This window comes from Schistocerca piceifrons, chromosome 2, assembly GCF_021461385.2.
Source record: "Schistocerca piceifrons isolate TAMUIC-IGC-003096 chromosome 2, iqSchPice1.1, whole genome shotgun sequence".
Lineage (NCBI taxonomy): Eukaryota > Metazoa > Arthropoda > Insecta > Orthoptera > Acrididae > Schistocerca > Schistocerca piceifrons.
Window position 1 is genome coordinate 1024981906 of NC_060139.1, and position 16960 is coordinate 1024998865.

Here is a 16960-nt window from a genome sequence, read left to right on the forward strand (position 1 = left end):
TAAAATTAAAGTGCGGCAACGTTTGTTGATTGTTGCCAGGGTCACTCTGTATAATTTTTTTTTTACAGTTTTCGGTTTGTTGTACGAAAATATATTCTCATCAAAAAACGAAATTGTGATATCGAATGGATTCGCGCTGTTTTGCTAAATGTGTAATAATTGTGTTTTATACGTTTCACCTGCTCCGAATAATCGCCAGAATTGTCTGTCTGTCGATGTCGTTCAAAATATGTTAGCGAAAGTGAAGGAGTAAGATACGTGGCCAAAACCAGCGCTACAGCCGCAAAGTTGCGTAACTGCCCGGTTCGCTTGTCGGATCGGCGCTTCATTCAAAACTGGTTTCCTGACTTTCTCACCTTCATCTGGCTCTCGATACGAGTATGTTTTTGCATATTACTTTCAGGATGATAATCCTGTTCCTTTTGCGCAAGGGAAAGTGGTTCTTAATACAGATTCCGGAGGACGTATTAGGTTTTCTTGCTATTAACAGTGGTTGGTTATGATTACTCGTTGTTCGATGACATACGGATTTGCAACGTATCAAAGCAAAGTTCTAAAGTGTTTGCGTGTTGCCGGTACCAAGTAAGACTTATTTTTCTCTCTTTCTAATGTGTTTTTCCTAAGGCACATCGAGCATAAAATATCTCCGTGAAGGCTGCTTTAAATTATACCTCGGCAATATTTTTAATCTTATTTGAACACATATTGTGCTGTCACTATTTATTTACGACAAAAGTATTGCGCATGCTCTAAGTGAAAAACAAGGACAGTGCTCTGTAGTACACATTGTTTCTCCACGTACTAAATTTGCATGTTAGTAATTTGGACCACCGAGCGAGGTGGCGCAGTGGCTAGCACACTGGACTCGCATTCGGGAGGACGACGGTTCAATCCTGCGTCCGGCCATCCTGATTTAGGTTTTCCGTGATTTCCCTAAATCGCTCCAGGCAAATGTCGGGATGGTTCCTTTGAAAGGGCACGGCCGACTTCCTTCCTGTTCCTTCCCTAACCCGATGAGACCGATGACCTCGCTGTCTGGTCTCTTCCCCCAAACAATCCACAATCCAAATCCACCCCCCCCCCCCAGTAATTTGGTTGTATGTTCCAATAGACATTAACGGCACAAACGCCCGGGTTGCCAGAGCGTTTTGCGTTTAAAGAGTGTGGCACAACTTCGCCTACCACATGCTTGTTACGTCCGCCTCTTGGTTTTCATTCTGTCGTGATGGATGTGAACGGAAAGCGAAAGACGTCGATCTGATGTTTTGCACGGTCAGACTGAGAAGCACACTGGTGGCCGTATCGATTTAACCCAGACGCCCGCCACCGCAAGATTCATAGAGCGCCGGGAGCGGTGCTGAGTAAAAACAGCTCATTAGGCAGTTCCGTGGATGCACAGCACGTTTCCTGCAGGATATATAACAAGACTGTGCTATGGAGCATTGATTCACTCACCCAAACTCCGCGTCTCGATTTAACAGTGAGGCGGCTACGGCGAAGCACTTGTTTTACAGTATTCCGTTACGTTTTTATCGTGAACTGTTTAAATTTACTATGGAGTAGCATTATATGTGAGTAATAGAATTCACTGCTTCTGAATTTCTGCGCTTCTTATCGGTCAACTGAAATACCTGCACGGGACAATTTGTGGGGCTAAAAGTGGAATCATCACATAGGCTCAATCGTAGGTGAAGCATGTGGAAGGCTTTAGTTTACTAGGTTGCTGGAAAAATTTAACCAGCCTACAAAGAAGAAATGTGCGTCATATCTTAGAATGTTGCTGAAGTGGCCAGGACCCATACGAAATATTTTTTTATAGTACCAACAGAGAATATTGAACGTATACCAGAAGGGCTGCACGAAGAGGGAGCGCCATCGAAACGCCGAAAAGCCTGAACTGGCGTCAACTATCCCGTGAAGCCTGCCTACGAAGTTTCAAGAATCATTATTAAGTGAGAAATCTAGGTAGATACTACAATCCCAATCGTATCGCTTCTGTAGAGACTGCAAAAAAAAAAAAAAAAAAAAAAAAAAAAAACTGAAGTCGAAATTATATCTGTCTGACCACAGACTGAATTAATAATTACAAGATTTTTGTGGTTGGAGTAAGGTAGACTAGCTACAGCGCACACGAAGGCAGTTAAGTTATAATTCCCACGCTCCGAAATAGAATACAATGGGAAATGCGCAATGCATTTCAGTGGTTTGCAGAGTACGAATGTAAAAATATTTTTACTGTTTTGATATGGTTTCTTCAAGCACTGAGCGAAACGGCCGGAACTAGAAACTATGTACGGCCTTCAGAAACTACACGTTCATACACCTGCGAATGATTTGACGCCATCGTAATTCACTTACGTACGTAAGAAAGATAGCAACTGAAATAGCATGAGTTTTAATGTTCAACGGGATCCATACGTTTCATTTTTGCAAGTTAATGTTACATGTGGCAACTCTTGATACGTCTAAAACAATAGCCTGACTATTGTTCGCATAACTCCCTCTCCTCAATAATTGTTGAGAGGGGTGAAGGGCGGATAACCATCGTAGCATTTCTGTAAAAGAGCGCGCATTAAATCGCTGTGAAGATTCAGACAACTGAAGTTGATAACTCTTGTTAATATATTCGTCATTGTTGAGTATATGAATGCATTGTTGTGTATGTTGTCAGATTTGGTGTTAAGACAGCTCTAGGTAAGTAATTAAAAAGATTAAATTTTAATTCATTTCAGTATTGGTTCTTCTGGTTAGTAAGCTCTTACTGCAGCGGATATATTTTGGAGACTAGAGATCAGCAGTGTGAAAGCGATAGATGCACAACCGTGACGAGACAGCTATTGTGGTGGTATTTATTTGCGAATATCAGTTCCGAAAAAGATATGTTCATGAGTGATACTCGAATACTGGTTTCATGGTGCAGTGAAGGTAATGAAAAACGCAGGAACATCTTTGAGGGAACGTCTCGTAATTGATATTTGGGAGTTGGTTCTTCAGCATTTAGGTATGACGTATAACTAAAAAATGAGGAAGTAATGTAACACATTGATCACTGTCATTCCCATAATGTATTCAAATGAGAAAGTTGTTTTACAGTAGATTACAAATGACATCCGCGATTTTGTGACAAGCGTGATATGCAACTTAACTGATATTAGTATCAACGGTAATACTGTTCCAGCTTCTTCCGAAATTTCCTTTCCGTAAGGGCCTCCTACTCTTTTTTAAAGCTTGCTTACTCCGAATATAATATAAAAAACAGAAAACTTAACAATCTTTGGAAGCAGACATAAGTGAAATCTGCGAATGTTAACAATACAGCACAATTTAACAATACCGCACAGTAGGAAAACATTATAGTTTTTACGTGCGAAAACGTTGGAGACCTCTTAATAAATAGGAGTAATTGCTTCCTTTCAGCGCTCGTCATTTCAACGTAACTGCATCAAACTATGCACTTCAATTCGTAAGTTCTTATGGTGGTTATTGATTACTCTCTCGTAAACTTTCGCCTTTCATGGCAACAACCGTAGAATTCTACTGTGAAATAGCGAATTTTTTACTAAAATTACGAGCTTTGAGGTCAATGATTTATCGCCCTTCGTTTCGTATTTACTATCTTGAATTATGTTCAGACTTCGATTCGCATTGTTAATTGTTTTTGTTTCTAGTTTTACTAATATTTTCTCTGTAGATATATGCTTTTCTGTATACTGTTTTCATGGTTTCTCCACAAATCTTTTCTTTTTAAAATGCTGTATTTCCGATTGGTGAGCCTTATTTCTTAACAGGTCTTTCTTGACCACTTTAATGTCGTAATTGGGTGAAAACTGCTTTCTTAAGCAGCGCAAAACAGATAGTGAATCTGAATGTTAGTTCAACTCTTCGCTTCCCAGGTCATTTTTTGTCCCCCACTGTCTCAGGTAAGGTCTGACAGACCGCGAAGTTTAAATAACCATAAAATTACTGTAAAACGGTTCAGTTTTTGTGTAAAAGATTACATTAATACCACACAAAAAATATGTTCAAATAAATGTCAAAGTTAATTTGTACGAAAAAAGTGCATCTCAATAGAAACTGCGCAAAATGAACACAATATTACATGATAGGAATAATGGTATGAAAATTCAAATAATCTGCACTCTTGAATTTTGCTCTTTGCTGTTACTTACTAGACACGTAATAATAAAAGCATGAACTCCCATAAAACAATAAAAAATGAAAATTACACTAGTAATTTTCAAGTTTTTAGTTTGCTTCTCAAAGCTGTTCTTTGCATCCGCTGGAAATTTTTGTAGAGAAATCAAGCTAGATTGCCTTCTTGCAACCATGACAAATATAAGCCGCCTGTCTCTTCTTTTCTTGGGTCACAGGAGGAGTATGTTTTGCGTTCTTCCAATCGTTCTACGACGACTTCTACTCTTGGTTCCCCTAAACCCAAAACACGGTGAATAGATACATCGCTATGTGGTAGTTGTTGAGTAGTATTTTATCTGTGTCGTCACCAACGAGTTTGCAAGCTTCTTCAAAAAATTAAAGCGGCTCACCTGAGTATCGTTTTTGTAGGAATTGTGAAAGGCAAACACACTCACTCCACTTACGTCCAACATGCGGAAAAACAATACCATTGGCCTTCGTTGGAAGGCTTCAACGGCCAGCAATATTTGCTTCAGCTAAATATATTTCTTGTAGATCCTTTAGCTAAAGATTCAGTGTCTACAATTCTGGCTTTGATCACTTGTTCCATTCCAGGATATCACAGGTGGCAAAACAAGTTCGTCTTCACTTTCGCGCTGTTGCTAATATGAATTATGTTCACTTTCAATTTCGTTGTTATTGTCTAATCCAACATCACTTCCTAAACTGATCTCAAATCATTTTAAAACAGTGTCGTCAGGGACAGGACCCGTAACATGAACAGCAGATGACTTGGTTACTGAATCCATAACGCAAAAGATCTCAGAGACCGCTAGCTCGAAAGAAGCCGTAATGCTATAGGTTCACGTCATATTAAAATGGCTACTGACAAAGGAAATCACTGCAGCTTCCAGACAGAACAATTAGATAACGCTGTAATGTCCTACCCCACCCATACGCGTTAACAACATAACAATAAACGCTAGCGGTCTGCGAGACCGCACCCGGGACGTTGAGGGCTAAATGTCTAGTGACGGGAAATTAGTATTGCAAATAATTATCTCACCGCACAGCAAAATCCGTATTGATTTCCTTATTCAATGTGTATACAATAAATCGAAGCAACATAAATAATTATCTCATCAATATTTTCAAAAACTTAATCATCTTAATAAGTTAAGTTATTGACAAACTGCCTATTGGATTCTGTCTCGGGTTCTTCGGCCGACGTTCATCTAATGATTTTTCTGACGTTTCGCCGGCGCGAGTGGCTGGCATTGTCAAAGCTTCACCCTCCAATGGAAGGTGAAGCTTTGACACTCGTGCTGGCGAAACGTCAGAAAAATCATTAGATGAACGTCGGCCGAAGCTTTGACACTCGTGCTGGCGAAACGTCAGAAAAATCATTAGATGAACGTCGGCCGAAGAACCCGAGACAGAAGCCAATAGGCAGTTTGTCAACAAGTGGCCACGAAAGCCTCAACAATTTTGAGTTACGTTATTGTTGCAATGTCTGTGTAAACCGAGATTTCAAAGAAGGGAAGTGAAGATGTCCCACTGCACATTCCATGGTTATGCCTGAACGGGATTGTGATTTACTTTGACATCGCATGAGAATTTCCAGAGAGATTGAGAGGCGGGAAGTCACTTATTCTAGTAACCAGTATTTCCTGAAGAATTTTTGGAAATATTGCGAATAGTAACTCAGCAATTTAGTGTCTGGGGGACTGCATCTTGAGGTTACAGTATAAAAAGACAACTAACATTTGGTGCTGCAACACATCTTGTTATTACAATAACTCTGTGTACGTGTATTTGTGTACATTGGATTATCTTTTCTCTCTGTGACTGTTCAAAGGTAAATGAAATCATTACGGAGTGACCTTTAGTGACCGATGACATTTTCAGTGTTGTTACCCATGAGTGGGCGCGATATCAGACAGTAAAGTCTCAAAATGCATTGTGGTTTACCGTTTTTGCGATAACGTATGAGGCTTTATACGCTGGCGCCGTGGGGGTTTGCTGCAATCGAAGGGAGGTCGCCCGCTATCAGGAATCTTGCTTTGCTGAGACCTGCTTGTTCAGTTTTGTATAACATAGGTTTTTATTCTCTTTCGTTGAAATACTCTGGGCCAGCAAAAACATACCCTTATGCCCGTTCATTTCGTGAAAATTAGAGTTTTGGTGACAGTCCAATCACTCTGGCATATATGCCAGCCGTATGCGATGAGAACATCGCACGCAGTTTTTTTTTTTTTTTCCTTCAAGATTATAATTATTTGATAATGTGGAGGATTTTAAGTACGAAACCTTGAAGGTTATGTTTTTAAAAGCCTCTCGACTTTAGAGCATTATTTCGTTTTAACACTGTCACCCTGAATCACTATGAGATGATTTTTGGATGGTGATAAAAGCTCTTGCCGCTGATTATCCCTGGTATGGAGCACTTGTTTCGGGCCTGTCAAGAAGTACTTCACTTTAGACATGTTCGATGCTCATCGATATTTACAAAATATCGAAGGTTGTAGTTGAAACATTGATCTACATATATACTCCGCTAGCCACCAAGCGGTGTGTTGTGGCGGAGTGCACAATTCGCGACAGTCATATTTCCCTCCCCCCCCCCCCCCCCCCCCCCCTTTCTGTTGCACTCGCGGATCGCACGAGGGAAGAACGACTATCTGAACGCCTCAGTACGAGTTCTTAGTTTCCCTTATCTCTGAATGGTGATCATTGCGCGATTTGAAAGTTGGTGGTAATAATATATGCTCTACATCCTCGGAATTTAGTGAGCAATCCCTTCCGTTTAGCGTGTCGTCTATCTTTCTATGAGATTTGCAACGTTCTCGCGATGGCTAAATGTACCACTCACGAATCTTGCTGCTCTTCTTTGGATCTTCTCAATTTCTTGAATGAGACCCAACTGGTAAGGGTCCCATACAGACCAACAATACTCTTTAAGACTGGACGAACTAACGTATTGTAAGCAATTTCCTTTGTTGAAGGACTGCATCACTTCAGGATTCTACCAATTAACGGCAATCTAGAGTTCGCCTTGCCCGTTACTTGTGTAATCTGATCATTCCATTTGAGATCATTTCGAATAGTCACACCCAGATAGTTGACGGATGTTACCGCTTCTAAAGACTGGGCATTTATTTTGTACTCGTACATTAATGGGGATTTTCGCCTTGTTATACGCAGTAGGTTACACTTACTAATACTGAGAGATAACTGCCAGTATTTAAACCACGCATATATTTTCTGCAAATCATCATTGATTTGTTCACAACTTTCGTGTGATACTACTTTCCTGATACTGCAATATCGATACCGAATTTTTGAAACATCGCAACGTCAATGTTTTTCGGCGAAATATCGACCTTCGATGTTGGCAAAAGAAGACTACATGTTGGCAAAAGAAGACTACATGCTACCGCTGTCATTGTTTTCGCCATTTAAACGAATCTTTTTCTGAACATGTGTCAGCCAACACCAGAAAAACGCATTTGAAATCGCTAAACATAACCACGGAGTGGGAGGAGCAGCAGTATTTTTGAACGAAGACCGGAAGATTGATTGTTGTAGTTGAGTGTCGAGTAAAGCTCCCCATAAGTGACCAAATAATTTGTCAAACTTTACTAGTTATGTCAAACATTTGACAGTATGCGGCCTTGTTTGGCGTGTTTGTCAAATGTAGAGCGTATTTAAGAGAAATTTTGATGGAAGTCAGATTTAACAAGACTGCGGACGTTGTTTGTATTGATGTTTCGCCACGCATCTTTGGCGAGTTTTATTACAATTTATTTGACTAAAATTTTCCACAGCTATGGAAACTACGATCAATGCTAGAGGTGTAGCGACTTTCCCAGCCGTATTTTACGCAGGAAGACGTTAAGAAGATCAATATTCTACGCACAAGATATAGGGGGGGAGAGCAATAACATTAAATCGAAGCTCACGGACGATCTACGGTATAATTTCCAACGATGGTTTCTGATGAACAGTCGTCAGAGGATCAGGTAGAATATAAATTTTCGCGTATTTGTGTCTTCATTTTCAACGTTAGGCGGAGAAACAAACAACGCATCGAAAGTTTGATTGTTCGTTCGGAAAAAGTTGATGTAATCATTATGTTCGGAGTGTAATATTTCCTTCAGCAGATTTTCGTGAGTATATTTCTCTCTCAATTTCAATCATTGCGTCGACCAGTACCGTGTTTTCCTTCGTGTTCTCAGAGCAGGTTATGTTCTCTTTCAACAGCGCAATAGACTGAAGGGGAACCCTCTCTCAAAAATGTGTTAGTAAACTGTGAACAAAAAGTTATGGGATTTGTAATGTTAATTATTGCTGTATTTGTTGATTAATAAATATTCTAAATGTATTTGTTTCGTCTTTTTACGCCTTTCTTCAAATTCATCATGTAACATTTCTTTGAGATTGATTGTTATCAGTTGTCGATGTTAAGACGTCGATTATGAAACTGAGTTTAGCATCGATGATATACTCGAGATGCGCATGTTTGTTCCGTATTCCCTTCATTGTACTGAGGTCTTTAAGTACCGTGCGGGTATGTTCCAGTGTGCTAATATGTCTTTAAGATTTTAGAAAATATGAGCAAAATGTGTCTTTCTTAAAGAATACTTTTTGTGGCATAAGCTTGTAGTGTTTTACATCTGTGAATGCTCTGGCGTCAATAATAAGGTCTCGAAAGCCATACCGGTACTTGAAATTTCGTAATATATGCTCAGAGTACACATTGCTTTTACCACTTTTCACAGTTTTGATTATTTTCCTTGCTCTATAATCCTCTCGAAGTACTTTTTCAGTAATGCTGTACTCATGAGAGCTCAAACATTCTGCTGATACACAGGAGTTTCTATTCTTTTGTAGTAACACGGGGAGTTTTGACTGAAGGGCAGATATTTACGAAATGCAGCTACACAGTTGGCTTGACATGGTAACTTAATTATGCCTTGAAGACACACGAAGTCTTACTCCTATAGGCAGTTGTGTGCTGTTTTGAAAACAACACTTCAATACTACTAACTATACCAGATTGAAGCAAGCAACATGTCTGATACACGTTTTGTTAAGAATTAAGTGCATCCAGTAATTTTCAGCGTAAAGAAGTTGTTCGTAAAATCTTTTTAGAGAGCAAACGTTTTTTTTCGAACCCTATTTAACAAGAGCGTCGCATAGTTTGACGCTGCTTTTTTTACTACTGTAGTCCCTTGAAGTGTTAAGATGGCATATTTCTCGTAGCACTATGGAAACCTCAAGGCAACTTTTACCAACCCAGTCTGCCCCTCTAACAATGCGTTTCAATCCACAGCCAAGGCAAATTACGGTAAATTGCTCTCAAATTCGTCGACGTGCGGTGTGACCAAGACTTTTCATAATTCAATGTAACGTTCCAGGAACCTGTGCTCGTATTTAGCCCTTTTGTAGTGGCATTGCAAGATAACTGTTTTAAAATAAGTAAGATGAAGTCGTAGACTGTGGGGCTGCGTTCTATTCATGATGTCTCCTCTATGCTAGCAGGGAAATCAGGGAAACATTTGGAGAACTATTTTGTAGCGGCATTACTGCGATGGAAATCTAGAGTCTAAAGTAATGTGAAACGGAGACAACCAAAATACTTGACATTCCTGGAAGATTTGACGCTGACACTCTTTCAGCAAATGTGGTTCTAACATGACGGCATACCCACACATTTTGCAAGCGGCTTCCGCTAACGTCAAAGGTGGTTAGGTCGAGGTGAACCAACTCCTATGGCAACCATGATCGCCAGATTTGACTACTTTTGACTTATTCTCGTAGGGCCATATGAAGAGTCTCTACTAAGAGAGTCCGCAGCTCGTGGTCTCGCGGTAGCGTTCTCGCTTCCGGAGCATGGGGTCCCAGGTTCGATTCCCGGCGGGGTCAGGGATTGTCACCTGCCTCGAGATGAGTGGGTGTTGTTGTGTCGTCATCATCATCATTCATTCCCATTAAGGTCGGAGGAAGGCAATGGCATACCACCTCCGCTAGGACCTTGCCTAGTACAACGGTGCGGGTCCCTCGCATCGTCACCTACGCTCTGTCAAGGAGTATGGGACTTAATTATCTATTATGAGACTCCTGTAAGAAGAAGATCACCTTACACGAATTCTGGCAGCATCAAAAACTGGGGTTTGTGGTCCGTGTGCACGCGAGCAGCAAGGTCACTCTGCGCATACCGTAAAGTGGGAGATTTGAAAGCGTTCCGCTCTTGAAACTTATTTTACATGCAATGGTTACATTTCTGTACGTTGGTTGTTTGTCACAACTGTATCAATGAAGTCCTCTATTATCCACAGAATCCCGCAACAGGAATTACAATAAATCCGTAAAAATTATCTAGAAGATTCCTCAGAAGAGCAAGGCAGCGAAGATGTCACCGAGGAACCAGTTATCGCACGCACCAATCATCGGCATGCGTTGATATGTTGTTAGGGTGTGCAGGACCAAATTCGTTCAGCTATACTGAGTTTTTTTTTACTCTTCGGGAAATGTTTAGCGTCGTTGGCAAGGAAGTGAATGGAAAACAACCGGAAAAATGGAAGAGTATTTCACGAAAACGAACTGAAAGCAACTGTTAAGAAACACAGTACGTGTCAAGCTTAATTCTGCAAATAACTTGTCAGTGTCCGGCGTGTAAATCTTAACTACTACCCAACCACAATATTACTGAACCTCGCCTCCCGTGACCAAACAAGCGGTGACGTTACAGTAAAAAAAAACCATATCAATTTTTTCGACTTTATATACATTGTGGGAGTCCGAATAGCTTCACGAGCAAGGACAACAGAACACATTCTAATGGCTTCAAGCGCACAGGTAAACACACGAGCCGACCGAAGCGCCATCACCCCCCAGATTCAATAATGTTGTGGTCGACTAGCAGTGCGATGTGTTGTCAAATGTGACACGCTTGTGCTGTAAATACAGTATATAGCAGTTTACTGTAAAAACGTGTATTTTGGATTATGTGTGCTGTGTAGCGTCCGCAGTAACATGGATAATTGGGAGTTTCCTGTGTATCGGGTAAAAGATATGACAGACTGTCGTGAGTGAGGTGAAATTACCACTGACGTTAGAAATGGTGCATTTCTCTCGAACGTTAGCAGAGTGGTGTGTGCGCCACCTGTGCAAGTTTTCTATTTGTGGGAAAGCTATGTGCAGAACGCTGAAATAGAGAACGGAGTAGTAGGCGTGGAGTACAAAGTGGGAGTTTACGTGGCGGCGTAGCACGAAGAGCTGCTCCCGGCGCAGGAAGTGTGTGTGTGTGTGTGTGTGTGTGTGTGTGTGAGGGGGAGCCTGCAGATAATGCGCCAACGCTATTAAAGCAGCGCCCTAGGACAGCGTGTTAACAGTTTCACTCTTGCACTTTAGCCACCAGCGTTACAGTGCATGCTACGGAGTATCCACTTTCGATCCTCTAAATCGCTTTTTAGCGCTTAGTGGAGAAAACAGTCACTTTTCCCTTTTACTCAGTCCAAAGATGAAGGTATTGGATTATGTCAAATGGAAGAAAAGGAAAGTGTGCGGTGTGTGTGTGTGTGTGTGTGTGTGTGTGTGTGTGTGTGTTGCAATCTCTCCCCTCCTTCCCAATTCCAGTTATTGTCCACAATAAGCAAAGTCTTTTATGAAAAATTTGGGAGAAGCGAGGATTACAATAAATTTTCTAGTTTACTTATCTTTTCGTGTAGAGTTGGCTCCAGTTATTCTTGTCTAGGAGTCTGATTCTTGAAGATGAAATTCTCACATTTTAGGTTCTCATGCATGAATTAATCTAACCCGCCAGGGTAGCCAAGAGCGCTAACACGCTGCTTTCTGGACTCGGGTAGGCGCGCCGGCCCTGGATCGAATCCGCCCGGCGGATTAACGACGACGGCCGATGTGCCGGCCAGCCTGGATGTGGTTTTTAGGCAGTTTTCCACATCCCGCTACGTGAATACCGGGCTGGTTCCCAGGTTCCGCCTCAGTTACACGGCTCGCAGACATCTGAACCCTGTTGCACTATTCCATGGATTGCACTCGACGCTTTTTTTTTTTTTTGTGGGCCAAACACATGAAAGTCGCAGGATGACATGTCCGGGCTGTAGGACGAATGCTCAATCTGCTGCCACTTCATCTTGGCCATAACACTTTGTGTGACCTTGGAGACGTGTGGACGCGTGTTACCGTGGAGCAGAATCACTGGCCCCGTGGGCAACCTAGGCTGTTTCGTGTTGATGGACTTAGGTTAATGATTTTTCCGTGCTCGAGGTATTTGATGAGTACCGAATCTCGGATGTCGACAAAGAGGGTGAGCATTATCTTGCCTGTCGAGGACACAGCTTTGAACTTCTTAGGGGGAAGTTATGATGTATGCTTCCACTGCCTAGATGTCACTACTTTACCCCAAAGCAGCATATGCAAATTTCAACCGGTCTGGTTGTTACAACGTTCCGTACCTGTTTATTTGAACAACAACACGGACAGCGAAGGAAATCTGTCAGATCCTATTCAATGAAATCATCGAAACATCCGTTTCAGTCGATTTAGGGAAACAACGGAAAACCTAAATCTTATCGCTTGACAGAAATGGGATTTCAGTCTTGCTCTCGATTGAGAGTCCACATCGGGCTCATTAAACTTGTTTCGTGTAAAGATCCCTGCAGAATCTCCACACATACATGCCTCCCAATCACCACATCGGGCTCGTTAAACTTGTTTCCTGCAGAATCTCCACACGTACATGTAGCAGATTCTATCATCGAGCTATTTGGTATGCGCTTCTGTCATCAGGGCAGGAGGAGCCAGTTTCTTTCGCTTTTTAATGGGGTTCATTGTGTCTTCTATACGTGGTTACTTGATGGTGGAAAAGATGTAAATGGTGCCGGCTCCGTCAACAATAAATCGCTGTCAAAAATAAATTGTTTCATGTCGCAGCACGACAGCAAATCATATCTAATGACCTTAGATATTTATTTAAATGTGTCTACATGTGAGATAATCTCATTAACAAAGACAAAGAGCACGATTAGCGGTAAACTCCAGCAATCTGTTGCCATTGTATAAATATCGTGGTGCTGTGCTCTGAAACGATATGAAATGGGACTAAATTGAGAATAGCGTAGTAGGAAAGACGAATAGAAAGCTTAAAATATGTTGAGGTAGTGGTGCATTTGTAAATAAAACTACATAAAAAACGCTAGACCTGCCAATTCTACAGCACAGTTCCAACATTTGGAATCCACATCACGCAGGTATGACATCCTGTAAGAAAGTGTAACAAAGATGCCCTGGGAACTTAACTAGAAATCTTTCAAAGAAAAGTTATTCTCTAGGAACCCTGTGAGGTAAATTTAGGGAGCTGTCATTTTAGAAGATATTCTCATCCGTTATGCACTGAACAGTTGCCGACGCATGTGCACAATTAAAAGCGAAAACTGACGCGGGGTGAAAGTACACCACAAATGAAGCAAAAGCGTTCCAGTAATTTTGGGTCCGCAAACGAGCTGTCTGCGAGATAACAGCGAATGTGTGGTTATCTCAGTACGAAATATTGTCCTACTTAGCACAAAGGCATTTGTTTGAAATTTAAGCATTCTAAGTCCCAATTGAATTGGGCTTAACTTACACCCATGGACTACCTCAGCAAGAAATACATCATCTTTTTAAAAGTATCCGGATACCTATCAGTGGAAAAAATGGTTCAAATGGCTCTGAGCACTATGGGACTCAACATCTTAGGTCATAAGTCCCCTAGAACTTAGAACAACATAAACCTAACTAACCTAAGGACATCACACACACCCATGCCCGAGGCAGGATTCGAACCTGCGACCGTAGCAGTCCCGCGGTTCCGGACTGCAGCGCCGGAACCTATCAGTGGACATTAATATCTGATGATGTGTCTACCCTTCGCGTTTATGACGGCTTGAAATCTACTGGGGATCCTTTCAGTGAAGTGTCTCAATGTCTGTGGAGAAAAGGGAATCCATTCTTCCTCAAGAGCTGAAACCAAAGATGATGAAAAGATATCTGTATGGTGCAAAAATTGGCAATTGACCGTAAATAACAAAATTGTGAGGTTATCCACATGAGTACTAATAGGAATACTCTACCATAAAGTTCGGTTACACGAAAAATCAGTCAAATCTAAAGGCCATAAATTCAACTAAATACCTAGGAATTACAAGTACGAATAACTTAAATTGGAAGGAAGACATAGAAAATGTTTACGGGGAAGGCTAAGCAAAGACTGCGTTTCCTTGGCAGGGCACTTAGAAAATGTAACCGGGCTACTACTACTACTGCCTACACTACGCTTGTTCGTCCTCCTTTAGAATACTGCTGCGCGGTTTGGGATTCTAACCAGATAGGACTGACGGAGTACATCGAGAAAGTTCAAAGAAGGGCAGCACCTTTTGTATTATTGTGAAATAGGAAAGAGAGTGCCACTGGTGTGATACAGGATTTGGGGTGGAGATGATTAAAACAAAGGCATTTTTCGTTTCGGCGGAATGTTCTCACGGAATTTCAATCACCTACTTTCTTCTCCTAATGCGAGAATATTTTGTTGACGCCGACCTACATAGGGAGAAACGATCACCAAAATAAAATAAGGGAAATCACAGCACGCACGGAAAGATATGGGTGTTCATTTTTTCCGCGCACTGTACGAGATGGGTATAATAGAGAATTATTGTGAAGATGGTTCGATGAACCCTCTGCCAGGCACTTAAATGTGGTTTGCAGAGTATCCGTGTAGGTGTAGATGTAGATGTAGATAGTGATGTTGGATGCTGGGGTCTGGAGCGAAATTGGCGTTCTAACTCATCCCAAAGGTATTCCAGTTGGTTCAAGCCGGGACTTTCGGCAGGCCAGTCGATCTCAGGAATGCGGTTGTCTACAAACCATTGCTTAACAGGTGCTGCTTTGACTGGGTGCATTGTCATGCTGAAACAATCATCATTTCCGAATTATTTCTCTTCTGTACCCAGAACATAATGCTGTAAAATGTGTTCTTATCATTAAGCATTCAGCATTTTCTTACGTGCTTACCACGTAGAGCACCTCCCCCTATCGTAAGACCACCACCTCCGTACTTTGTTGGCACTACGCACCATGGCTCCGAGCGAGGTGGCTCAGTGGTTAGCACACTGGTCTCGCATTCAGGAGGACGCCGCGCGGGATTAGCCGAGCGGTCTTAGGCGCTGCAGTCATGGACTGTGCGGCTGGTCCCGGCGGAGGTTCGAGTCCCCCCTCGGGCATGGGTGTGTGTGTTTGTCATTAGGATAATTTAGATTAAGTAGTGTGTAAGCTTAGGGACTGGTGACCTTAGCAGTTAAGTCCCACACCCCGCGTTCAGGAGGACGACGACGTTTCAGGCAAATACCGGGATGGTTCCTTTGAAATGACACGGCCGATTTCCTTCGCCATTGTTCCGTACTGCGATGGGTCCGATGACCTCGCTGTTTGGTCCCCTCCCCAAAATGAACCAACCAACCAACACACGATGGCAGGTGAGATTCTCTAGGCATTCGCCAAAGTCAAACCCTTCCATCTCATTAGCACAAAGTAGAGCGTGATTCATCACTTCAAATCAATCATTTCCAGTTATCCACTCTCCAGTGCTGCTGCTCTTTGCACCACCTCAGGCGTTGCTTCGTACTGACAACAGAAATGTATGGCTCACCATTGCACTCCATTCGTCTTAACTTCCTACGTACAGTGATTGTGCTGGCTGCACTCATGGTAGCACACGTTTTCCTTTCACTGATTTCATGCGGTTTTTAACAACCATCGGTGGTACCTGTCCGTCAGTATATAAGATATGCCAGGTCTTGGCTTAGCTTTAGTTCTTCCTTCGCTTTTCCACTTCTCAATCACCCCACCAGTAGTCGACTTTGGCACCTTTAGAAGAGACGTAATGCGCCTCAGGTGGCGTCCAAAGACTAGTACATGTCCGAAGCCATTGAGCCCTCTTGACTGGCACCTACTGTTAATGCGTCTACTGACTACACAGTACCGCCCGTCTCCTTTTATACTGGCGCCTCTGCCGCTCGTGACGTCTGGTGGTCAATTCGCATTACGTAGGAGTGTCGGGATACTTCTCATGAGATAGTGCCCCTCCAGCGAGTATTCTTTCAAACATCCCCAGATCATGTCTTGACACAACTGCACAATTCGTTGCTCCAGTTGTTCAAGCGTATCAACGGGATTTGTGCACACTTCACTTTTGACGTAGTTCACAAGGGGACCACACAACAATCGGATTTTGTAATTTTTTTACATTTATTGTACGTAAAGTTCTCAACTTAAATATACATCTCTCAAAGCAGTTCGATGCAACTCCCAAAAAATTCTCGAGAAGATGACTTTGAAGTTTTCAAATGATGTTTAGTGTGGTAAAAACAAGAAGCTACATAGTTCTCGACGACCGGCTCCGTGGTAGAGCGCTTCTGACACGTGGAGGGGGGTCCTAGGTTCTATTCCAGGTGGACTCAAATTATTAAAGAAAGAACGAGGATTTCCGTGAAGCGTTGGATAGAAAAAGCGTACGAGACTCGTAATCACCAGATGGAGTCTAGTTTAGGTCATTATTTTTTCCGTTCAGTTCGAATACCTACGTCATTTAAATATAAAATTTCTTAAATATATACTAATTAACACATCTTATTTTTATGAAAAATGAGTCTTCTTATTTTTAATGATATCATCATCATCAGCAGCAGCAGCCAGTTCAATCACTTGGTGGTGTGGCCTCCTCGACACGCCATACAACATAAGATCACTGCAGCTTCTTTTATTT

General features: G+C 41.9%; 1 protein-coding gene across 1 annotated transcript in view; it reads left to right on the forward strand.

Annotated features, from left to right (window-relative positions):
* Positions 1-16960, forward strand: part of LOC124777615 (protein quick-to-court) — a 342810-nt gene that overhangs the window by 92 nt on the left and 325758 nt on the right. The gene's annotated exons all lie outside the window — the stretch shown is intronic.